We start from the raw sequence: 25,621 nt of genomic DNA on the forward strand, positions 1-25,621 counted from the left end.
CACTATGAGGATTTAGCTATTGGTTTTCCTTAGTCCTCTCTCTAGAAAGTTTGAAGATATTCTCTTAGTCTTTGGTGTCAAAAAAATTCAGTATAATGTGTTGAGGGGTATCTGTCTGTGTTTATTATACTGGATACTGTGTAGACTCTTCATATTTAAAGATATCCTCCTACCACCCCTGGGAAATTCCTCTTTGGTATTTTGTTTTTGATAATATCTGTTCTCTGTTTGTAGAATTCCTGTTAATGAAATATCAGATCTCCTAGGATTGACTTTGAATGTCATTTACTTGCTTGCTCTAATCTTCTTCCTAATTTCCTTTTGTCCTATTTTTAGGAGTTTTCCTCAACTTGGCCTTACACCTCATATACCGTGAATATTCATTTGTAACATCATATTTTCAATTTTCATAATCTATTTTTGTTCTCCATTCATACGTTTTCTAAAAATACAACACCCTCTTCTTGTTTCATACATGCCACATATTCTTGGGTATTTCCAAGCATACTAAATTAGTTTTGTTCTGTAAGTTCTCTTCTATTCCCCAAGTTCTCTCTTCCTTCTGGGGACAGCTGCTGTGTTCATCTGTCTTGAGGTTTCTCTTTTTTGTTGTCAGCTTTCCTCCAATATCTGGTGAGTTTTAGCTGTCTCTCCAGATATCAGAAACAGCAATAAGCAGGCTTCCAGAGGCTCTATGCCTACCTGGAGGGTGTGTCCATTGACAGCCTTTTTGCAAGCTGAAAGCCTGAAGATTGAAAGACCCCAGTAATTAATGAGGAGGACTTTGCCCTGGGTTGCCAATGCTCCTAGCAACTACCCTTGTCCTCTCCCAGTTTCTTCTATTCCACTGGAGAAGAATGTTCCAGTTATTTTGCTTATGGGTAAGGCCCTGGATTTATATTTCATTTAGAGTTGAGGCAGATGGGTATCTGTGGCCAACTGTCTTTCTCCCCTCTACTGTATCAACTAATATCCTTTCTTCTGAATTCTACAAGTTTGTTGAAATCTCCCTGATCTCTGTTAGTTTTGTTGTATGAGGTTTCTAAAAAATAAGCTTTGTGTGTGTGTGTGTGTGTGTGTTTGGGGGGTATAAACACATATGGCCATTTCATGATCCAGAATGAAAATCATATGCATCTCCATTCGTCTCTTTTGGAGACCCAGGTAAACCTAATGACTACAAGGTTCTTTCACTCAGATGAGATCAACACAGCTTCAAAAGATTGAACTCACACTGGAATAAGTTATTTCTAAGATTATTGTGAACATCTATGTCCCTACAAATGAGGGTCATAGTTTTCCCCTTTACATGGATATTATTAGAATTTAAGGATAACATAAATGTATGAATTTCCCCGGTACAATGCCCAGATCATAGAAGGGTCTAAGTTAATATCTTTTTTTTTTAATTTTCCCTTGTGACATGGTGAATATGAGTGTTAGGTGAAAACAACAAATTGCATTATTTGATATTATTTTGCCCCTGCTCCTAGTTGCAGCTGAGGACCTCATCTGCACCTAGGATAGATTCGGACAAAGCACACTGCTAGTAATCTGAATGTTGGGGTTGCTGATTCCTTTTAGATTACTAAAAGTTGTAGACTACAGAAAATAGTTCACTGGTGGGGGGGGTATTGTCATTTGCTTGCTATTATTTTTTGCCTCTACTACTTGAATTCTGGCTAGTTAATGGAAAGAAAGTCTTTTTCTAAATTTTGTGCAGCTAATGGGTTTTGCAATCACTGGTTTCAGAAATTTCTTTTAATAGACCTGAACTAATTGCTTCATTTGGAAGAAGTCAGTTTCCAGAGAGCCCAAGTGATGAAAGAAGGAGCAATGATCCCGTGGTGCCAGAGGTAACTCCAGCCCGGAGGACACCATACTCAGAAACAGCTCATGAATCAAGAATGAACTTCATACTGTAAATAAGCCCAGAAACATTCTGCCGAGCCAGGTCTTAGTTGACACATGCTCTGGGCATCGTCAGCTAGTTAGGTCTTGCAGAAATATGAGGAGCATGGCCCAGCAGAGGCCTTTCAAATGATTCATTTGTTCCGAAAGCTGTCTTTGACTGAAGTTCTGCAGAGTGAGGAAGCAGAGCATTGGGTCAGGATGAGCTTAGAGGTACACAACCGTACTCAACCCTGAACTTCTCCTTAGCTTGTACTTCCTCAGGCTAATTACATCATCCCCTCTAAGCCTTCGTTTCCTCATCTGTAAGAAGGAGGTAGTAATTCTTACTTCATGGGGTTGTGGCAGGGATCGAGTTGTGAAGGGCATAGCAGTGTGCTTGGCAGACAGTGGCTTCTCAGCATGTATTAGTTGTTCTCCTTTGCTCCATACCTTCCCAGCTTCTCCTGCTAGGAAACAGGACGGTGATTACCACAATAAGCAGGGCAGTCTGTGTAAACACCAAGGAACCCAGGCACTGTTTGGCTGGATCCTGGCCTTTAGAAACTTGTACTCCCCACGACTGGGTGACTCATGAAAATAATGGACCTTGGAAGACAAGGAGCACAAATTTAGAACAACTGGGAGAACTGGAAAGTGGATTAAAGCTATTTACCAAACAGTGGCATTGTGCAATCCATGATATTTTTGTTTTAAATTCTGAACAAATATATCGGACCTAAAATTTTGTTTACAGCGTTAGGAATTCTTAATTACTTTACTTGGACTTCACAGAAATAGCAGCTCTCTCTTTTTCTTTTACTTGAGGTTGAAGATTTTTCTTGAAGCTGAGGAAATGAAGAGAGAGAGAACAGACATTCTCTGCATATTTGATCCATAGGGCATTTACCCTTTCTGTAGCTCATAGCCTAAAACCAAAAAAAATCATTATAAAAACTAGAAGAAAACAAAAGGATAGCAAATTTGTGAGCAAGAATCTTTAAGCCTACTTAGTGAAGGCTAGGGGAGTAGAACAGATGGGAAATAGTATTTCAAAATGGTCCCTTTCATTTGGCTTCTGCATTGGAAAGGAACCTAAACAAATACAAACACTAGAATTCTCAGGGCACAAGAACTGTGAGGGGCTTAACTTAGGCATTTTCCCAACCCTTTCTAGGATGTTGGGGAAGAAATCATCAGAGCAAAGGCCTACCACCCAAGAGGGCATTTTTCCACACTTTCTAATAGGTCCCCAAAGCTGTTTAAGTCAGATAGTGGAGCAGGATGGTACCCAAGTATTTTTGAACCATTCTCTGCCTTCTTGGCAAAGAAAGTGGGCAATTTTAAAAAAGCAGTCCACTGGAAGCTCTGAATGGGTGTACTGATATATTTTAGAGGTTTCCAACTCACAATGCACTCAAGGCTCATAAAAGACTTACCTACTCATTGATCAGAGGAGGTGGTAGTCTCTCCCACTCTCAGTATTCCAAGTGGAAACCATTTCTCTTCTCCTGAAAATTAGAAAATCTGCTGCTATAGATTAATTAATTGGTCTCATGATATTGCTCCATGTGGCAAATCTAAATCTTAACAAGAGTCAGATAACCATTTTCTAATCATAGTTAGCATAGTTTGAATGACTACATTAAGTTTTTACTTGAGATGCAGCTCTGATGTGTGGTAGAACAGAAGAGGGATTTTGCTGAATAGAGAAATGCTGGCTGTTTCCTTATATATTGTAGTACCTCTTTCTATCCTTAGCCTTATTTTCCAGTTGAATTATGAAGCATGATTCAGACAGAGGCAGTTTAGCAATACGGTCAAGTCAGACATTCCTGGATTCAAATTCTAAGCTCATTTATTTGCTATGCCTTGAATAAGTTAATTAAATCTGTTGAGCCTTGGTTTCTTCATCTTTACAATGGAATAATAAGAGCTATGTCATAGGATTATTATGATAATTTAATGAAAACATGTATGTCAAGTCTTTGAGGTACAGTCTTAAATATAGTAAATACTCAAAAAATACTGGTATCATCATCATCATCACTATCATCTTTTGGTTCTAGTAGGAATGGTCTCTGAGCAGAAACTGTTTGTTACTGGTTAGTTGCTGCCTACCCAGATTTAGCTCTCTTGGATCCTGGAGTTTTGTTTGTCCTTCCTTTAGTTACAAGAAATAAACCACATAACCTCTACCACCCTATTTGGCCTTGGGGATAGGAGCAGGCTGGAAGGGAGATGTGCGCATTTCTAGGATTTCTACTGGGTCTTAAACACATCTCTGAAATTCTATCTGTGCCTTATTTCAGATCCTAAAGCCGGTTTAAAACGTTATAAATAGCCACAGGAAATTGTAGATGAATTTGGATGTGCCTAGACATCTGGGGTGCTTTTCAAGAGGTAATAACTATCCTCCTCTGTCTGTTTTAAAACGTTTGATGTGCAGGTTTCAAGGGAGACAAATGACAAGGAACAAAATTTTTGTCCTGCTTTCACATTCTACGGAATCCCTTGGGACTTTTTCTTACTCAGCATGTGAAACTGACCCCAGGATACAATATTTGTGAACAGCTCTGTGCAAACAACAAGCCTTGGTTTCTTTCCCTCCTTCCAATTCCCCATGGAATTTTCAGAGATGAACAGAGTCTTTTCATGCTGAGAGCAAGCAGGAATAAATCAGTACCTACTTGCCTTTTCACTCCCTGCCCTCCCTGCCACTTTCACAATCTTCATTTAAGGATTTGTGGAATGAACAAGACACATCTTGATTTGTTTGTGGTGTGCAGAAGTTGAAAAGAGCCAGAAGGAAAAGAGAACCATTTGCACACCTCAGGAGGTTTGGGAAATAAATTTTAATCAGAGAAATTCATTCAAAGGCACATCTTTCCAGTATACAAGTATGTAAAATAAACGATTTTTTTTTTAAATCACATTGCCCTTCCAGGAGGCTCCTGGAGACTTCTGTGAGACCATTGAGAGTCAGTCTGGCAATGAGAAAGCAAGAGCCAAGGAACTCCGAATGCCTATGTGAGTCACCCTTTGCATGAATGATGTGTAACTCAGCTGATAATTTAAGACCTGACTCAGGTAACTTACATATGACTGACTTGATTCCCCCTTTCTGTGTTCTGTGGAAAGCCCAATGCCTTCCCAAGAGTGCTACAAATTCCCAGGGGACATACAAGTTCAGGACCACTTTGGAGCCAAGCAGCTGACACTGAATTGCAGTTCAGTTCTTAAATGCTATGCTAACCTCATGCAGAACTAGGTGTGGAGGATAACTTCTCTCCCTGATTTTCACACAAATCTACTCATCTGGATCTTTTTGAAAGTTTGCAGCAGAGAGATACATACGAAGCACCACAAACAACTTAAGTGTGCTAAATAGCCTTATCTGCCCTTAAAGATGCCTTTAGAGACCCTTCAACTTAAGCACCAGGTTATCACCATGCTGCTGGACTTGCTCCTGCTCCATCTCCTACCTTGGTCATTTCCAGTGGGCAATTTATTGTGCCCCGCCCCCCGCCTTTCTGCCTCTCCTTTTGATTGTCTCTTGCTTTTGTGTGTCCACAGGGAACCACACTTTCAACTTTTCAACCCCAGTGACTTAGTAAGGTGTTTTCCTATGGTACAGTGGTTCCTCCCCAGGGGAGAATTCTAGGACAGCTGCTAGAATAATAGTTGTTTGGAAGCTTAACAAACATGTTTCAGAGGTGTATAAAAGTTCACTGAAAAGTGACTACAATCTAAAATCAATTTGAGGATAGCTCACCATTTAGAGCACTGATATGGGTAGAAAATACCTGTCAGTTTAAAAGCATGTGTTGTGATTCTGCCATTAGATCTTTTTTAAAAAGATTTTATCTATTTGGAAGTCAGAGTTACAGAGAGAGAGAGAGGGAGAGACAGAGAGAGAAAGAGAGAGAGATGTCTTCCATCCTATGGTTTACTCCCCAATTGGCCAAAACAGCCGGAGCTGTGCTGATCCAAAGCCAGGATCCAGGAGCTTCTTCTGGGTCTTCCATGTGGGTGCAGAGACCCAAGGACTTGGGTTATTTTCTACTGCTTTCCCAGGCCATAGCAGAAAGCTGGGTTGGAAGTGGAGCAGCCGGGACTCGAACTGGTGCCCATATGGGATGTGAGCACTGCAGGCAGTGGCTTTACCCGCTGTGCCACAGCACCGGCCCCTGCCATTAGATCTTGTAATGACTTTTCCATAAATATCCTTCTAGGAAAGGAACCTCACAGAATATTTTTCTTTGATTGTTTTTTTAAAAAATAATTACTTATTTATTTATCTATTTATTTGAATGGCAGAGTGACATAGAGAGAGGGAACAACAGAAAGAGAAAAGGGGAGAGAGAGTTAAAGAGAGACAGGGAGAGTGTGTGTGTTTGACCTCACAGTTTACTCCTCCAATGCTCACAATAGCCCAAGCTGGGGCAGAGTGAAGCCTGAATGCACAGGCACTGTGAACATCTCTTGTTTTGACTTTCCAAACTATTTTAATAAAATAACCCCGATTTGTTCTTCCTTCTGCTTGGCACCAGGCTGGACAGAAAGAGCTCTGTGAGATTTCTTTTCATAGTGAGAAGGGTTATGACCAAGCTATTTATTAGCTTCCAAAGGAAGATATACACCACATGCTTTTAAGTCACATTCTGTTGTCCACTGATGTCTTGTTCCCACATGGAATGCATATGTACACACTCACACCCATCACATTCAGAAGAACCCAGGCTTTCAGAGGGAGAAGGGAGAGGATGGATAGCAGACACAAGAAAATGGAGGAAGAGCTCTTCTATTCCCAAATCGACCTCTTCAATTTCAGTCTGCCTCCTGCCATGCCTTTAACACAAGATAAAAGTCCTCTATTTTGCAATTTAATACAAGACTTAAAGTGTGATCCCAGAGGAGCAGCACAGTTAGTGTATTTTCATAATGATGCAAATTAACATTGGATCTCTTTTTCCTGAGAGCTATTTTTTTATGAGTAAAAGAAACTCCAAGGGCATTGAAGTAAGAGGAGTTGAAAAAGTGAAAAAGAGAGAACGTTGATTGAACCCCTGCCATTTACCCAGCAGTTTCTGGTATTTCTTTCTGGTATACACTACTTACCTCGTATATATTGTATAACCAGCAAACACTCTGAAGGATAAGATTGCCTTTTGCACTGTAGCACATCTGCCCAACCTTAGTCATCCCAACATGTTCTCTAACTAATGCATAATTCAGTAAACCTCTATGGACACACACACACACACACACACACAATGTGCTTAGCATCTGGTGTGGATCAGTGGGAACTGAAAAGCCGCAGCACCCCTCAACACACTCTCACACACATATGCACTGTCTCTATTCTGATGTATGCAGAAAAAGCCAATCTTTTACACCTGAAAAAGCAAAAGGCACTTTGATTGCATGGCTAGGTGGGAGAACAGCAGGGCTGAGTATGAAGGGGATACAGTTGTGCTCACTTTCTTCCTCCATACAAGACAGAATCGTGTGTGTGTGTGTGTGTGTGTGTTCACATGTGTATTTTCAATGTATGAAGAGGCCTTGACATGGGTGGACAATACTGGTCAGTTTAAAAGCCTGTGCTGTGATTCTGCCATTACATCTTGTAATGAGCTTTCCATAAACATCCTTCTAGGAAAGGAATCTCACAGAATATTTTTCTTTGATTGCTTTTTAAAAAATAATTATTTATTTATTTATTTATTTATCTATTTGAAAGGCAGAGTGACACACAGAGAGAGAACAACAGACAGAGAGAGAGAGAGAGAGAGGGAGAGAGAGAGAGAGAGAGAGGAAGAGAGGGAGAGAGGGAGAGTGTTTGATCTCACAGTTTACTCCTCCAATGCTCACAACAGCCCAAGCTGGGCCAGAGTGAAGCCTGGAGCCAGGAACTCCATCCAGATCTCCCATGTGGGTGGCAGGGACCCAGGTACTGTTTTTTCATTTTTTTTTGTTTAAGATTTGTTTTGTTTCTTATGCCATGTATGAAGAACATTATTAAAACAGTGTACAAAAACTAAACCAAGGAGTCGTTATTCACTTTGCCAACTGATTCAATATAAGCGGCCCCACTCCAAAGGCAGCTTTCTTGGGTTCACTGAGGATAGTTTGGGGCCTCCCATGGAGAAGAGTCAGAAGAAGAAACTGGACTTAACTGTTCAAGAGGAATTTCTTCATGCAGCTGAACTCACACACAGAGGTGTCAGGCTCTGAGTGACAAAACTGACACAGAATTTGGAAGTACATTTTTTCATCTCAGCCCATCACTACACTGGTCCCCAGGTACAGTCAACTACAAAAACGCTCCGACCCTCTGAGGACTGGGAGCCTTGAGCAATGACATTCTTGAGGTGAGCCTGGGATGTAGGAAACTTTTCCTGCTGCTTTTGAAGCAGTCTACAGGGAACAGAGAACACCGGAGCTGGAGAGGGAGGGTTGAGTTGACAAGTGGCAATGACAGACGCCTTGAAGGATGTGGCAAAAGCTCCTCCAGGGACTCTCAGACATTTCTCGGGGCTAGGGAAAGAACTCTGTACAGGTTGGCTGGGATTCTGCTGAAGCTCAGACAAGAGCTCTTAGGCTTGCAGAAATTTGGGCTGTGCAGGCTTCCTTACCATGGCAAGGTAAGGTGGTTCCTCCAGGGGAAGAAATATCCACCAGCAGTCCAACTGCAGGGTATAACTGATTTTCCCTAGGTCATAATGGTCATGGAAAAACAGGTTCCTACTGGGCCCACAGTAATTATTACAGGTTTAGCTCCAATCCCAAGGGTTTTGTTACTTCAATTGCAAAACTCTCTTAACCTCAGTGTGTCTGGTGTTAGTTTTTTTCTTGATGATAAGGGCGATTAGGAGAGAGGAGTGACCCTAGACCCACAGGGCTCAGTGTCTCCTGGTGCTGCCACATGGAAAACTCCCATCCTCCACGCCTTGTGACGTGTTTGTGAAACAGCTCTTCCCAATTATACTAACATCTGACATCCCCCTTGGTCCCCACCCCATTGATCTCAGAAAGGAGCCATAGGGGCTGGGCCAGGAGACAAATACTTAGGAGAAAATACTGCCTTGTTCTTAGAATTATCCCTCTTCTCACCCCTAGGGCTTCAGAGTCAGTTTGTCAACTTGCCTTTTCCCTTGGGCTAAATTCTCTCCAAGTTTCTAATGGAAATATTGTTGGCAGTGCCATCCTTCTAACCTGCCAAATATATTTTGACATGTCTTAATCTCATCAGACATAATTAGGTCAAGATTAAGGAGATGAGTTAAGTTAGATACAACCTAACTAATATCAAAGGGTTTGTCTGTCAGTTCCAAAGGCTCACACCATGCTTTCTCTCTAGGGTCCTCAGGACCCTCATTCCGTGTCTGTCTTGTCTGAAAAGTTCTTAAGGTGGGTATGCAGATCGTGTTTGCCTGCATCTGTTCTTTCATACAGGACATTATAATACAAGATAGTGACGTCACCAGTATAAACAAAGGCCAGGGGTAGCAGCAAAGTAGGAGCAAATCATTCCAGCTTGGAGAACCAGAGAAGATTTCATGGAAGCCGTCAATATATCAATTCAGGCCTTTTAAGAATGGGCAGACTTTTAACAGATAAAATAGTAAAGGTGTTCATTCATTGCCCCTTCCATTCACAGATATCTTTATGTGCCTGGCTCTGTTCTAGGCAGCCAAAACACACAGGGATAGGGATCATTCCTGCCTTCAAAGAGCATGCAGATGTAAGCAAGGCACAGAGCCCCAGAAGGTACATGGCAAGCTCAACGGTAAGATCTAGGGCCCACTTTATACTGAGGCAAGACGGAGAGCACAGGAGAGGAGACGGTAGCGGGAGCACAGAGGATGTTAATGCCACACTAAGAGGTGGAAGGTGTATTCTGGAGACTCATAAATCGTTAGGACTCTGGAGTTTTAAAAGGTCATGATTAAGTTATATTTTAGCTTACAGTTTTCCGATAGCTTCCTATCTCCTGAAGCATTTAAACGGCTCCTTGTTACTCATGACCAAGGTCTGGTTCCTACGTAGATTTTCAGCCTTATTCTAAACTACTCTCCTTTTCCCTGCTGCCTGTGGACCTTACTGGTCTCTTATTATCACACCACCACAGGGCCTTTGTACAGGTGGTTTCACCTTCTAGGAAAACCCTTCCTGTTTTGCTTAACGAACTCCTCCTCCTTCAGACCCTGACTGAGTCATTACTTTCTGACCTTCCCTCCCCATCTAACTTGCTTTGAGCTAACCCTCTGGTACACGCACATGCATATCTGTGACCCTTGCTTCCTCCCTGTCTCCCTCACAGCCTATCATCCAGGGCAGGGGTTCTGTTTTATTCATCATTTTCTGTCTGGTGCTTGGTGCAGCACCTGGCACATTGTAGTCATGCAATCAGTATTTACCAAAAGTAAAGAGAAATTGAATGTCTTTTTTTTTTTTTTTTCCTGTAACATTGTCAGGGATGGTTGTGGCTGAAGGCACAACCTGGTGACTTCACAGTTAGCCATTTAGTTGTAAATTAGTAATAATCTCTAATCTCTCCTTGTGGCAGCATTGGGGTCATCAGAGTGATGGGTCTTCCTCTAACAGCTGATTAGGCTGAACTCAGGTGCTGATTAATTCCTCTCTCCAGGAGTCATCACACTCTAGCTTCTGGGTGTGAAAAGGTCCTCTTGTTTTCCATTGGTTAATTAAGTGCAATGGCTAGTCACAGATCAGAAAGATGACAGTATCAAAATGAGTGAGAATGTGCCGAGTGGGAATGCAGTGAATTTTAGCTGTGTGTGAAGAAAGGGCTTAACATTTAAATTACAGAAAATCGACAGCCCCAGGAAAATTGCATTTATCAACTCTGAAATTCTGAATGGTTAGAATAAGTGCGCTGATGAATCTGTGCTTCTCTCTTCTTGCTGATTACATGAGAGGAAATGGGCTTGATCTGTAGAGAGAGAAATTTGAGCAAATTATTTCTCAACAAATTTCCAGAGATGGCTTATAAGGTCTTTTTTCATGGGATGAAGGGTAAAGTTGAAGCAGGGATTTTCACTGCTCTGTTGTTGAGCATCCTCCTGCGTCTGGATAGTGTGGGTGGAGGAAGGGGGCACAGAGTTCCCCTACCCATTAGGATTATGCTGCCACGCAGGGATCCAAAGCTCTAGAATGACCACCCTGCAAGAGGTTTCTTGTTTTAATCTGGTAATGTTTTGCAAACCCCATGAATCATCACGTATGCCATGCTTGAAAGATTTTGACAAGTTTTATGAGTCTACCTAGTGCTATTTATTTTTGTTCTCTTTCATTCCTTCTCTGCAGGGAGGAGCACTTTCAAGGGCATCCTTCACAGAATTGGACAGGAGCCACAGTGGCAAATCTAACTCCATCATCCTGGGGCAAGGAGTAGCATGCGTTGCTCTTGCCAACTCCCTGGTATGGCATTACATGACTGATAGAAGCAGCTATTTGCACAACTAGAAACCAGAGCAGATTCCAGGAACTGGAGGTGAGTAGGCAACATGCTATTTTTGAATCTAAGTAACCCCTGAGGGATGTCCCAGATCCACGTTTGCTGGGGACCTACCTGTTACAGTCTAAGATGCATCCACAGGCTCTGCCCAACATGACTGCAGTACGGCACCGTGCCTGAATTATCCTCCATGAGAACTTCTGCTTTGGGACATTGCACTGTCCATGGAAGTGGTAGCAAAATAGTGCTACAGAGATCATTTTAGTAATTCATTTAATTGACTTCAGTTTCTAAATCCAGCTATCCAGTACAATAGCCACCAGTCACACGTGGCCAAATTAAACTGTGACTCGTGACTACAAATCACCACAGCACACTTAATTTCAATCCTATGAAATTCTGGTTGGTATTAAGTCACTCCCCCTCAAAAAAATTAAGGAAACCATGGTCAGTAAGTTTAAGAAACTGGGCTTAAGCCAATTCATATAGTTTTCTATTGTGCAATTTGTAAGCACTTTTAACGTATCACTGATCACTATGTCCTTCTTAGTATAATGTGGGGGCAATTCCACAATGATACATAGCCACAGCACACATTCTGTTTGTTCCAACAGGGTGACTCAAGGAACACACCACCTGAGAAATGACTCTCTATGTGAAAAGGACCCAGAAAGAATGTGTCAGGCAGAGAGAACTGGGATCTATGTCATTTGTGAGATATGCTTCCCAAAAGCATGGACTGTGACCATCAGGGAGTTAAGCTTAGCTGCCTTGCCATGAATTGTCTCATGCTGTTGGCATCCCTCTGACTTTCTATCACATTTTCCCTACACCAACCTTCATGTCACTTTCTGTTCTGTAAAAAAATGAAGGGGTCCTGGCCGGCGCCGCGGCTCACTAGGCTAATCCTCCACCTTGCAGTGACAGCACACCGGGTTCTAGTCCCGGTAGGGGCGCAGGATTCTGTCCCGGTTGGCCCTCTTCCAGGCCACCTCTCTGCTGTGGCCAGGGAGTGCAGTGGAGGATGGCCCAAATGCTTGGGCCCTGCACCCCATGGGAGACCAGGATAAGTACCTGGCTCCTGCCATCGGATCAGTGTGGTGCGCTGGCCACAGCACGCCGACTGCGGCGGCCATTGGAGGGTGAACCAATGGCAAAGGAAGACCTTTCTCTCTCTGTTTCTCTCTCTCATTGTCCACTCTGCCTGTCCAAAAAAAAAAAAAAAAAAAAAAAAAAAAAAAGAAGGGGTTCTATTGGAGGAGCTACATGATGCATTCCAGGTTTAAAAGTCTATGGGTCATCCATACTAACTTAAATCCTTGAAATTTCCTACTTTTTTAAGTACTTCCAAATCACAGGTGAATGGTGCCTGAAGTTGAAAACTAAGCTGAGTCAATATCCATTGTATCACAGCCTTCAGCTATCTGAGGCCCCTAACTACAGGGAAGGAAAGCACACCCTCCAGAGTATATGAAACTGGGGAATGCACATGGTACCTAACCAAGAAGGGGCGTGAAGAACCCTGAAGAAAAGGCAGTGTCATTGCTTATAAGTAAGTACAATGGACTGCAAGAGCTTTGGATGATGGGAGTTTTTCCTGATGATAACTGCAGGCCTCTGAAGACAGGGAGATGACATAGTCACTGATAAGCCGGGAATAGACCGGCTCACCATGACTGGTAAAAGGTATCTATGTGTAATGGAAAGTAACATGACTAGAATTAGTCAGACCAATGGGGGAGATCATACCAATTATCTGAGCGAGAGATGGTGGCCCAAGACTAGACCCACGTTTTTGGCTTGGACAACAAGGTAGATGGTGGTATTCATTTTAGGGAATAGAAGAATTAAAGGATGACCAGGTTTAGGGCCAAGATAATAACGATGCCTTTCAGTTGGGACACATGAACTGTGAGATAGTTGTGACAATGTCTGAGAGGTGATGTGTAGTAGGAGATTAGAAATACAGACCTGGATCTCAACCAGAAGAACATGACTAGAGATTGTCAGTAGTAAAGGAGGAATGGCTAACATAAGAGGCCGTATGTGGTGACAGCTGAGAGAGGGATCTGGAGCTCCACAACTTCCTTGTGGTGTAACTTTCAGCAAACTACTTTACTTGTCCACATCTCAGCTTCATCACTGGCAAAATGGGGGGAACTAGATTTTACCAATAGAGTCACCATGAGGATTAAATAAGATAATATATAAAAACATATAGATAAAAGAATATGTGGAATTCTTTTTAAAAAATTTATAAAATTTATATAAGGGGAACAAATTTCATAGATACAGATTTAAGACCATAATGATACTTACCACCTTAACTTCTTCCCCTCTCTCACTCCCATCCTTCCTCTTCTCTCCTTCTTACTCTTTTATTTTAATTCTTATAATGGCACACTTTCAGTTTACTTTATAATCATAAGCTTAATCCTCCACTAAATAAAGAATTCAACAAGTAGTAAGTAGAAAAACCACTGTTCCTCAAGTGTACAAAGGCTATAAATAAACAATAATAATAATATCTAAAAAATCTCCAAATGTCAATTTTGCTCAATTTACATTACATTTTGTACTCTATACATTGGTTACCACAAATTAGCAATATTGATGTGACTATTTTCTCCTTTACAAGGTGAGAAAACTAAAATGAATGACCAATGTATAACTGCTGGAATCCAAAGTGGCAGTGTCAAGACTTAAACCTAATTCTTCCAATATCCTTCCCATTTTTCACTGCAGCTGAAAACTTTAACCACTCAATGCATCAAACCCTTATTTGTGAAATGAGAACAGTCCACAGTGATACCATCTGAAACATACCGATCTCATGTGAAATGAGAATAACAATAATATACACTGTTTAAGGTTTTTATACTATTTATAGAACATTTAGAAAAGTGCCTGAGATACTACAAGTGCTACAGAATGCTTGTTATTAGCAATAGAATAATGAATAATGATAATAGCAATCACAAAATTTTGCCTGTAATCTGCTACTTGGTAGAATAAAAATGTCTCCTTTTAGAATCAACCAGCTGGAATGGAGGTAGGTTTTAAGGGTGTGTCAAGCATTCCCTTTGCAATAGGAGGAAGAAGAATCCTAGGAACTTTGTGTACCAGCTGAGTAAAACTGGCAAGGCGAAATTACTAATTATTCTTCGGCCTGGGTACGTGCACTTGGGAAGGGTGGATAGAGGAGAAAGATTTTAAATCTCCTGATCTCTGGAGACAGTTGCCACATCTGGTATCAACTGAAACATGCCCTCATAAGGAATAAATACCTCTACAAAACAAAGCATGGAAGATAGGCAAATGGGAGAAAAATGAGCCCAGGGATACAGAAAAAGCAGAGGTCAAAATAAATCTGATTCCTGGCTCCCTGCTCTCTGATCTATTCATGTAGCTTCAGGATTTGTTTGTGATTGTTTGTGTAGTTGAGAATCTCTGGGGCTTTTCAATTGTTTTGTATTTCAAAGTCCAACCCAGCAGGATGCAAGTTTTATGCCTCTATTCCCATTTTATCAGGAAAGAACAGAGTGAAAACTTTTTAATCTCCCCCCTGCCCCACTCTCAACATGGCTGAGATGATTTAATGCCTCATAAGAGAAGTAATTTTGTGATAATGACACAAAGGCAGCAATTAAAAAATATTGCTTGTTTCAGGGTCTATAAATTGGCTGTTGGTAATTGACAACAGAATGTGTTTTCTAATCCACTGAAATGATATCTTATTGCAAGCTGGCATGGTAATTACTGTATTTGTACAGTACCAGAGGAGTTCCAGCCTGAGTTTGACAGGGAGTTGATTAAATCACCCAGGTGTAATTGAAGGTTTTGATTGCATTGCCTCTAAGCTGATCAGCATCAGTAATAGCCTGGCTGTCTGCTGTCATGTGCTTTCAGAGCGGTTGGTGTATCAGTCCTTTCCATCTCCCTCCTTGTCCCCTGTCTCTGTTGTGCTGGTGTCAACAAAGAGCCAAGAGAGCTTCTCCGTGCAGAAAAAAAAAAAAAAAAATAGGAGTAGACAGCAGATCCCTCATGCTGGACCTGAGTGACATCATTGGAAACAAAAAGCAACCTGTTTCTCACTGCCTGCTCTATCTCTGTAGGTGACAGGGGCATGCACTACAGCACTCACAAGATGCAACACATGGACATATGTCTGTGTTACGTAAGAAAAGGGCTTTAGCTCATTATTTGTTCATTTGGTGATTTCAAGTGTTTTAAAATATTTACTCTTGTCTTTTGCAACAAAATGGATGCAACTGGAAACTACCGTAGTTAGCGAAATAAGGCAGTTCCAAAAGACAAATATTCTATGTTTTACCAGATCTGTGGTAACTAATAGAGTATAAAAATACAATGTATGTAAGCCAAATTGACATTTTGAGATTTGATTATTGTTTAGAGCCCCTATCTGTTCTGTTGAGGAACAGTGTTTTTTTTTTTTCTTCTTACTATTTGTTAAATTCTCTACTTAATGGAGAATTAAGCTTATGATTATAAAATAAACTAAAAGTATGTCATGGTAAAAATTAAAAGAAAGAATAAGAAAGGAAGGAGGAGGGAGGGTAAGGTGGGAATATTGCTATGCTCCTAAATCTGTATATATGAAATACATGAAATATGTTCACCTTATATAAATAAAAATTTGAAACAATTAAAAATGAATTACTTGGCCGGCGCCGCGGCTCACTAGGCTAATCCTCCGCCTAGCGGCGCTGGCACACCCGGTTCTAGTCCCGGTCGGGGCGCCGGATTCTGTCCCGGTTGGCCCTCTTCCAGGCCAGCCCTCTGCTGTGGCCAGGGAGTGCAGTGGAGGATGGCCCAGGTGCTTGGGCCCTGCACCCCATGGGAGACCAGGATAAGCACCTGGCTCCTGGCTCCTGCCATCGGATCAGCGCAGTGCGCCGGCCGCAGCGCGCTGGCCGCGGCGGCCATTGGAGGGTGAACCAACGGCAAAGGAAGACCTTTCTCTCTGTCTCTCTCTCTCACTGTCCACTCTGCCTGTCAAAAAAAAAAAAATGAATTACTTACCAAGGGGAGAAGTTTTACTGGTAGTTGTGCAGCATTTTGGTCAATTATCAAAAGAGATGTGCTATGATGAACCTTTAAATATGTTAGTATTAGTCCACTTCTTTATGTGGTATTTTCTGAGTGACCTTTTTGCCTAAAGCACATTTCAGAAAAGAAATTAAGATACATAAATTAATTCCAACACAAAGATGAAATTGTATATTATTTATGTATTTTGAAAACTAAATGGTATAGAAGAAAAAGAAATAGGAGAGTACTTGAAGAATTCATGGAAAGTGGAATTAAAGGTAAATTTATTTTGGTGTAGAACATTGGAAACTCAAGCATAGATTTTTCATCATATACATTTCCATGAACTCTCTGAATTACCCTTATCTTCAACATACTACAAACATATACTGGCCTTCATTTACTATCATCTGTGGGTGATAATGAGATGAACAAGGTTTCTTCTAGAAATTCACAGTCTAGTCAAGAAAGCAGTAACAATAATAACAGGATGATTGCTAATCCTTCTATTGTTTACTTTGCCTGCATTATTCTGAACTTCTGAGGTAGACACAATATTTTTTTGTCATTTCACAAATAAAATGGTTTAGGACGTTAAATAACATCTCCTATGAAGAACTGGAAACTGGTTGATTCAGTCTGACTACAGGCCTTTCACAATAACCTGGCAAAGTAATTGTTGCCTCCATTTATAAATAAGAAAGCTGAAGTATAGAGATTAAGCAAGTTGTCCAAGTTCAGCCTTTAAAAAGTAGTCGAGTGTAACTGTCATCCTAAGCGGAAGGAAATAAATGTTTTAGCATGTCTGAGAAGCATTTTGTGAGCACCAAGGTGGAAGTCATTCAGACTGGTTTGTTGAGGGCAGCCTTCATAAAGGATACAACTTTTGAGTTGAGATTTGAGAGCAAGAGGCTGAGGTTGGACTGGCTTCTCACTGGGTGGTGGTGTGTGTGTGGGGGGGTGTTAAAAACCAACTAATGTGCTACCTATCATCTAGCCCACAAAAAACAAAACACACACCCACACAAACTGAACACAAAGGAGATAATTTTAATAAAAGGAAAGAAAATTTATTGACACAATCGGAAATTTTGGAGTATCTGTGGAATTTGTTAATGTATTCTCCAGCCCAATACCCTCCTGTTGGTGTGGAAGAGCGAGAACTGGCTATAAAATCCGGATCTCTTCCTCAAATTAGCTAAGTCTTGTGAAAGGCCTCAGAGCCAGCCCCAGCTTTGTTTCTGGGATGGATGGAATCTTGCAAGAAGAACCTCCCTTCAAAATTCTGTCCATATTTTGGCTTCAAAGAAAAATTGAGCGCAGAGGTGTCCATGCTCAGATGAACATTCAGCTGTGAAGACCAGGAAAGGTTGGAAGAACTTAATGGGGTTGAGCTGGGATTTGGAGGTTTTGAGTAAACATTCCAATATGTCTGAATGGTGCTCTAGAGGAACACTACAGAAAGGAGAAGATGTAGGTGGCATCTTCTTTTCTAGGATGGCATCATAGGATAGATCTGCCTGTAACTGGTCTCTAGAAGCCAACAATGTCCATTTAGTTACCTGAACTTATTTCCTGAAAATCTAAACCAGTGAAGATTTTTAACATTATCTTCTGTAGTCAGTACTTGGCTCCATTTTTAGGGATGAAAGAATGTTCTGGAATTCAACAGGAGAGAAATATAGCTCTCTGAGAGTTAAACACAGATGGCCTTTGATTCCTACGCAAACTCTGTGGCAAGGGCCAGTTCAAGAACATACATTTGGAATCTTGCCATTTTCTGTGCTAATGTAAACCAAGTCATTTTAAAATTCCTTTGCAGATGTGCAGGGTAGGTACTAGAGTGAGGCAAATGACCCAGCTTTGGGCACGAAGTATAAGGGAACAACTTAAATTCAAATCTAGATGAATTATCCCCAGAAATTCCTGATCCAAAGAAATAAATACAGGATCAATAATAGAGATGTTTCTTTTTGGCTCAGGTCCAATACAGCTTGTTAGGGCACTGCAGAGATGTGAAGCAGAGAAGGTGCCTGATGTACAGCTAATGAAGAGAGGAAGCAGAGGCCTCAACAGTGGTTCAGATCCCAACATAGAGCCTAGTTTTCAGGGTGGGTCTTTGGCTAAGCAATTTAGCCACTGCTTGGCATGCCTGCATCCCATATTGGAATGCCTGCATTTAACTACTGGCTCTGCTCCTGATTCAAGATTTCTGCTCTTGCATACAGTGGAAGGCAGCAGGTGCTAGCTCAAGTAGTTGAGTCTCTGTCACTCCTGTGAGAGATGTGGATGGAGTTCTTCACTCTAGATTTGGTTGACCCAGTCCATTGTGGGCATCTGGGGAGTAAACCAGTGAATGGGAACTACCTCTCTCTCTCTCTTTCCCTTTCAAATAAAAGACTATTTAAAAACAATAATCCTAGATTTCTAGAGACCTGATGGACTAAGTCTTCATTAATAACAAGAATATTGTTCTGTTGTCCAAGTAATTGGAAATATTCTAGGATATGTCATGCCCAGGACTCACCCCAACTGTTAGGTGCTCCTATTGTTGTCTGTAATTGTGTGTCAGCAGCCAGTCAGAACAGAAATATGTAGTCATAGAACAGGTGGACAAACAGAAGTATGGACCAATTCAGTGACTAGTTACTTCTTATTGCTGAATAAATAAATGGATGAACGGGGATAAATGGAATAGGACAGAGATGAAGAGCATTCCAGAAAACTCCCACAGCATGACTATTGCTCTATACTAGTGTGCATGCCTGCAATGAGATCACACTCTGTATTTACTGATCTTAAAATAGTGAAGAAGCTATTATAGGATAGCAATTATCACATTTATTCAGTATCTACCATACTTAGCTCTATAGTGGACATTTGAATTTGTTTTGCCATTTTTTTCAAAGATTTTGTTTGTTTATTTGAAAGTCAAAATTAGAGAGAAAGAGAGAGAGAGAGACAGAGAGACAGAGAGAGACACACAGAGAGAGATACCTTCCATCTGCTGGTTCACTCCCCAGATGGCTGAAAAACTAGGAGCCAGGAGTTTCTTCCAGGTCTCCCACGTGGGTGACAGGGGCCCAAACACTTGGGCCATATTCGCTGCTTTTTCTGGGACATTAGCAGTGAGTTGGATCAGAAATGAAGCATCTGGGACATGAACCAGCACCCATAGATAGGCAGTGGCATTACCTGCTACGCCACATTGTCAGTCCTTTGTTTTGCCATTTTTCAAGCTCATTTGCTCATCTGGAAAAGTCGAGACCATTAAATCTACCCTCTGGTTCTGGTGAAAATTTGAAAGTAAATATTGTAATTTTTATTATTTCAAATTATATTGAAACGGGGTATAGAAGAAATGAAAAATACAGTCTTTTCTTAGCACCTTAACCTGAAATTAAATGCGAGATAATCCTATATTTCTGTACATTTTATTTATATAAAACAAATAATTCAATAACATTCACATAGATATTTAATGTGTAAGAAAGTGAAAGAGAAAAAAATGTTATATTCATTTAATTTTTAAAGGAAACACAAATGCTTTTTGGATCTATTTAAGAATAAATATATGGTATTTTTCATGTGCATCTATTAATTATGTGCATTAACTTACTTAAGTTTAACTGTCAGTCAGGGGCCAGTTGAAAACAAGGTAATGTTTATGTCTGTGAGCTCTCCATGGATAATCATGATAGAGTTAAAAAAAAAACTCTATATATTCTTCTATTCTCTAGATACTCTCCACATTGCATTGCAACATTTATCCATGATTCAATCAAAGGTTAAACATAACCACATTAGTTATTTCTGGAAACGCAAGCAAAAGAATTAAAACATCTCAATTCCATGACATTGTTCCTCCTGTGGCACACAATGAGAACTATATCCCAGGAAAATGAGCAGAACTTACTGTTGCCCCGCTTCTCAGAAACAGACTCAGATGGGGAAAGTCATTGACAAAGGCTCGTAGCAAGTCAGCAGTACCAGGTTTTGAAACTGGTTCTTCAAATGTCAAATTCCATGAATTTTCCAGTATCATTTCATGAATGGTCTCTTTCCTCACTTCCAAATAGTTTCTCCATTGCCCATCTCATCCCACTGTTCTGCTCACTTCTATCTCTATCAATGGTATTTTTTTCTTTTTTTTTAACTTTTATTTAATGAATATAAATTTCCAAAGTACAGCTTATGGATTACAATGGCTCCCCCCCCCATAACTTCCCTCCCACCCGCAACCCTCCCGTTTCCCTCTCCCTCACCCATTCCATTCACATAAAGATTCATTTTCAATTCTCTTTATATACAGATGATCAGTTTAGCATATATTAAGGAAAGATTTCAACAGTTTGCACCCACATAGAAACACCAAGTGTATACAAAGGCTGTTGATTTTTGTGCATTCATTTTATACCCTGCTACTTTGCCAAAATCTTCTATGAGTTCCAATAATCTCTTAGTAGAGTTCTTTGGGTCCCCTAAATAAAGAATCATATCATCTGCAAAGAGGGATAGTTTGAGTTCTTCCTTCCCAATTTGTATCCCTTTAATTTCTTTTTCTTGCCTAATAGCTCTGGCTAGAACTTCCAGAACTATATTGAATAGCAGTGGTGAGAGTGGGCATCCCTGTCTGGTACCAGATCTCAGTGGAAATGCTTCCAACTTTTCCCCATTCAATAGGATGTTGGCTGTGGGTTTTTCATAGATTGCTTTGATTGTATTGAGGAATGTTCCTTCCAAACCCAGTTTGCTTAGAGTTTTTATCATGAAAGGGTGTTGTATTTTATCAAATGTTTTATCGGCATCTATTGAGATAATCATATGGTTTTTCTTCTGCAGTCTGTTAATGTGGTGTATCACATTGATTGTTTTGCGCACATTGAACCATCCCTGCATACCAGGGATAAATCCCACTTGGTCTGGGTGGATGATCTTTCTGTTGTGTTGTTGCATTCTATTGGCCAGAATTTTATTGAGGATTTTTGCATCTATGTTCATCAGGGATATTGGTCTGTAATTCTCTTTCAATGCTGCATCTTTTTCCGCTTAGGAATTAAGGTGATGCTGGCTTCATAGAAAGAATTTGGGAGGACTCCCTCTTTTTCGATTGCTCTGAATAGTTTGAAAAGAATTGGAGTCAGTTCTTCTTTAAATGTCTGATAGAATTCAGCAGTGAATCATTCTGGTCCTGGGCTTTTCTTTGTTAGGAGGGCCTTTATTACTGTTTCAATTTCTGTCTCCGTTATGGGTCTGTTTAGGTTTTCTATGTCTTTCTGGTTCAATTTAGGTAGATTGCATGTGTCTAGGAATCTATCCATTTCTAATAGGTTTCCCTGTTTGCTGGCATACAAGTCCTTGTAGTAATTTCTGATGATTCTTTTTATTTCTGTGGTGTCTGTTGTTATGTTTCCTTTTTCATCTCTGATTTTATTGATTTGGGTCTTTTCTCTCTGCTCATCCTTTAATTCTTCTATTCCCTAAAATGAATACCACCATCTACCTTGTTGTCCAAGCCAAAAACGTGGGTCTAATCTTGGGCCACCATCTCTCGCTCAGATAATTGGTATTATCTCCCCCATTGGTCTGACTAATTCTAGTCATGTTACTTTCCATTACACATAGATACCTTTTACCAGTCATGGTGAGCCGGTCTATTCCCGGCTTATCAGTGACTATGTCATCTCCCTGTCTTCAAAGGCCTGCAGTTATCATCAGGAAAAACTCCCATCATCCAAAGCTCTTGCAGTCTATTGTACTTACTTATAAGCAATGACACTGCCTTTTCTTCAGGGTTCTTCACGCCCCTTCTTGGTTAGGTACCATGTGCTTTCCCAGGTTTCATATACTCTGGAGGGTGTGCTTTCCTTCCCTGTAGTTAGGGGCCTCAGAGAGCTGAAGGCTGTGATACAATGGATATTGACTCAGCTTAGTTTTCAACTTCAGGCACCATTCACCTGTGATTTGGAAGTACTTAAAAAAGTAGGAAATTTCAAGGATTTAAGTTAGTATGGATGACCCATAGACTTTTAAACCTGGAATGCATCATGTAGCTCCTCCAATAGAACCCCTTCATTTTTTTACAGAACAGAAAGTGACATGAAGGTTGGTGTAGGGAAAATGTGATAGAAAGTCAGTGGGATGCCAACAGCATGAGACAATTCATGGCAAGGCAGCTAAGCTTAACTCCCTGATGGTCACAGTCCATGCTTTTGGGAAGCATATCTCACAAATGACATAGATCCCAGTTCTCTCTGCCTGACACATTCTTTCTGGGTCCTTTTCACATAGAGAGTCATTTCTCAGGTGGTGTGTTCCTTGAGTCACCCTGTTGGAACAAACAGAATGTGTGCTGTGGCTATGTATCATTGTGGAATTGCCCCCACATTATACTAAGAAGGACATAGTGATCAGTGATACGTTAAAAGTGCTTACGAATTGCACAATAGAAAACAATTTGAATTGGCTTAAGCCCAGTTTCTTAAACTTACTGACCATGGTTTCCTAAAAAATACTGTTTGACTACTAGTTATAGCATTAAATCACAATGTACAGCACATTAAGGACAGAGATCCTACATGAGGAGTAAGTGCACAGTGACTCCTGTTGTTGACTTAACACATTGACACTCTTATTTATGGCATCAGTAATCACCCTAGGCTCTTGTCATGAGTCGCCAAGGCTATGGAAGCCTTTTGGGTTCACCAACTCTGATCATATTTAGACAAGGTCATATTCAAAGTGGAGGTTCTCTCCTCCCTTCAGAGAAAGGTACCTCCTTCTTTGATGACCTGTTCTTTTCACTGGGATCTCACTCGCGGAGATTTTTCATGCAGGGTTTTTTTTTTTTTTTCCCAGAGTGTTTTGGCTTTCCATGCCTGTAATACTCTCATCAAAAACAATAAAATACCTTGGAATAAACTTAACCAAGGACGTTAAAGATCTCTACGATGAAAATTACAAAACCTTAAAGAAAGAAATAGAAGAGGATACCAAAAAATGGAAAAATCTTCCATGCTCATGGATTGGAAGAATCAATATCATCAAAATGTCCATTCTCCCAAAAGCAATTTACAGATTCAATGTGATACCAATCAAGATACCGAAGACCTTCTTCTCAGATCTGGAAAAAATGATGCTGAAATTTGTATGGAGACACAGGAGATCTCGAATAGCTAAAGCAATCTTGTACAACAAAAACAAAGCCGGAGGCATCACAATACCAGTTTTCAGGACATACTAAAGGGCAGTTGTTATCAAAACAGCATGGTACTGGTACAGAAACAAATGGATAGACCAATGGAACAGAATAGAAACACCAGAAATCAATCCAAACATCTACAGCCAACTAATATTTGATCAAGGATCCAAAACCAATCCCTGGAGTAAGGACAGTCTATTCAATAAATGGTGCTGGGAAAACTGGATTTCCACATGCAGAATCATGAAGCAAGACCCCTACCTTTCACCTTACACAAAAATTCACTCAACATGGATTAAAGACTTAAATCTACGACCCGACACCATCAAATTACTAGACAGCACTGGAAAAACCCTGCAAGATATAGGTACAGGCAAAGACTTCTTGGAAAATACCCCAGAAGCACAGGCAGTCAAAACCAAAATTAACATTTGGGATTGCATCAAATTGAGAAGTTTCTGTACTGCAAAAGAAACAGTCAGGAAAGTGAAGAGGCAACTGACAGAATGGGAAAAAATATTTGCAAACTATGCAACAGATAAAGGGTTGATAACCAGAAAGAAATCAAGAAACTCCACAACATCAAAACAAACAACCCACTTAAGAGATGGGCCAAGGACCTCAATAGACATTTTTCAAAAGAGGAAATCCAAATAGCCAACAGACACATGAAAAAATGTTCAAGATCACTAGCAATCAAGGAAATGCAAATCAAAACCACAATGAGGTTTCCCCTCACCCCAGTTAGAATGGCTCACATTCAGAAATCTACCAACAATAGATGCTGGAGAGGATGTGGGGAAAAAAGGACACTAACCCACTGTTGGTGGGAATGCAAACTGGTGAAGCCACTATGGAAGTCAGTCTGGAGATTCCTCAGAAATCTGAATATAACCCTACCATTCAACCCAGCCATTCCACTCCTTGGAATTTACCCAAAGGAAATTAAATTGGCAAACAAAAAAGCTGTCTGCACCTTAATGTTTATTGCAGCTCAATTCACAATGGCTAAGACCTGGAACCAACCCAAATGCCCATCAACAGTAGACTGGATAAAGAAATTATGGGACATGTACTCTATAGAATACTATACAGCAGTCAAAAACAACGAAATCCGGTCATTTGCAACAAGATGGAGTAATTTGGAAAACATCATGCTGAGTGAATTAAGCAAGTCCCAAAGGGACAAATATCGTATGTTCTCCCTGATCAGCGACAACTAACTGAGCACCAAAGGGGAAACTTGTTGAAGTGAAATGGACACTATGAGAAACAGTGACCTGATCAGCTCTTGTCCTGACTGTTGATGTACAATGTAATACTTTATCCATTATAGTATTTTTTTTGTCCTAGTTCTATTGGTTGAACTCTGTAATTAACACACAATTATTCTTAGGTGTTTAAATTTTAACTGAAAAGTGATCCCTGTTAGGAATCTGGAAAACATTATGCTGAGTGAAATAAGCCAGTCCCAAAGGGACAAATACCATATGTTCTCCCTGATCGGTGACAACTAACTGAGCACCAAAAAGGAAACCTGTTAAAATGAAATGAACACTATGAGAAATGGTGACTTGATCAGCCCTTGCCCTGACTATTGATGAACAACTTAACATGTTATCCCTCTTATTATTTTTTTTTGTTTATTTGTTCTACTTAATACTTTTGGTTGAATACTGTAATCAATACACAATTCTTCTTAAGTGCTGAAACTTAACTGAAAAGTGATCCCTGTTAAATATAAGAGTGGGAGTAAGAGAGGGAAGAGATGTGCAATTCAGGACATGCTCAAGCTGACTTACCTCAAATGGTAGAGTTAGAAACATACCAGGGGATTCGAATTCAATCCCATCAAGGTGGCATGTACCAATGCCATCTCACTAGTCCCAATGATCAATGTCTGTTCACAATTGATCATAATGATAGGACTAAGAGCCAAAGGGAGCACATAAACAAGAATAGTGTCTGCAAATACTAGCTGATAGAATCAAAAA

At 40.5% G+C, this 25,621-nt stretch overlaps 1 protein-coding gene across 33 annotated transcripts in view; it reads right to left on the minus strand.

The window, feature by feature from the left end:
- Positions 1-321: 321 nt before the first annotated feature.
- The window catches only part of FAM76B (family with sequence similarity 76 member B), a 330,098-nt gene continuing 304,798 nt past the window's right edge, over positions 322-25,621 (minus strand). For 27 of the 33 annotated variants that reach the window (XR_011390246.1, XR_011390252.1, XR_011390250.1 and 24 more), the window contains 4 exons: positions 22,190-22,754; positions 16,418-16,550; positions 11,489-13,815; positions 322-10,849 (listed from right to left, as the gene is read on the minus strand). The gene's annotated coding sequence lies outside the window, so the exon portion shown is untranslated. The remainder of the gene's footprint in view (positions 10,850-11,488; positions 13,816-16,417; positions 16,551-22,189; positions 22,755-25,621) is intronic. The other 6 variants (XR_011390202.1, XR_011390220.1, XR_011390204.1 and 3 more) reach the window with 6 other exon arrangements.

Source organism: Oryctolagus cuniculus, chromosome 1, assembly GCF_964237555.1.
Source record: "Oryctolagus cuniculus chromosome 1, mOryCun1.1, whole genome shotgun sequence".
NCBI lineage: Eukaryota > Metazoa > Chordata > Mammalia > Lagomorpha > Leporidae > Oryctolagus > Oryctolagus cuniculus.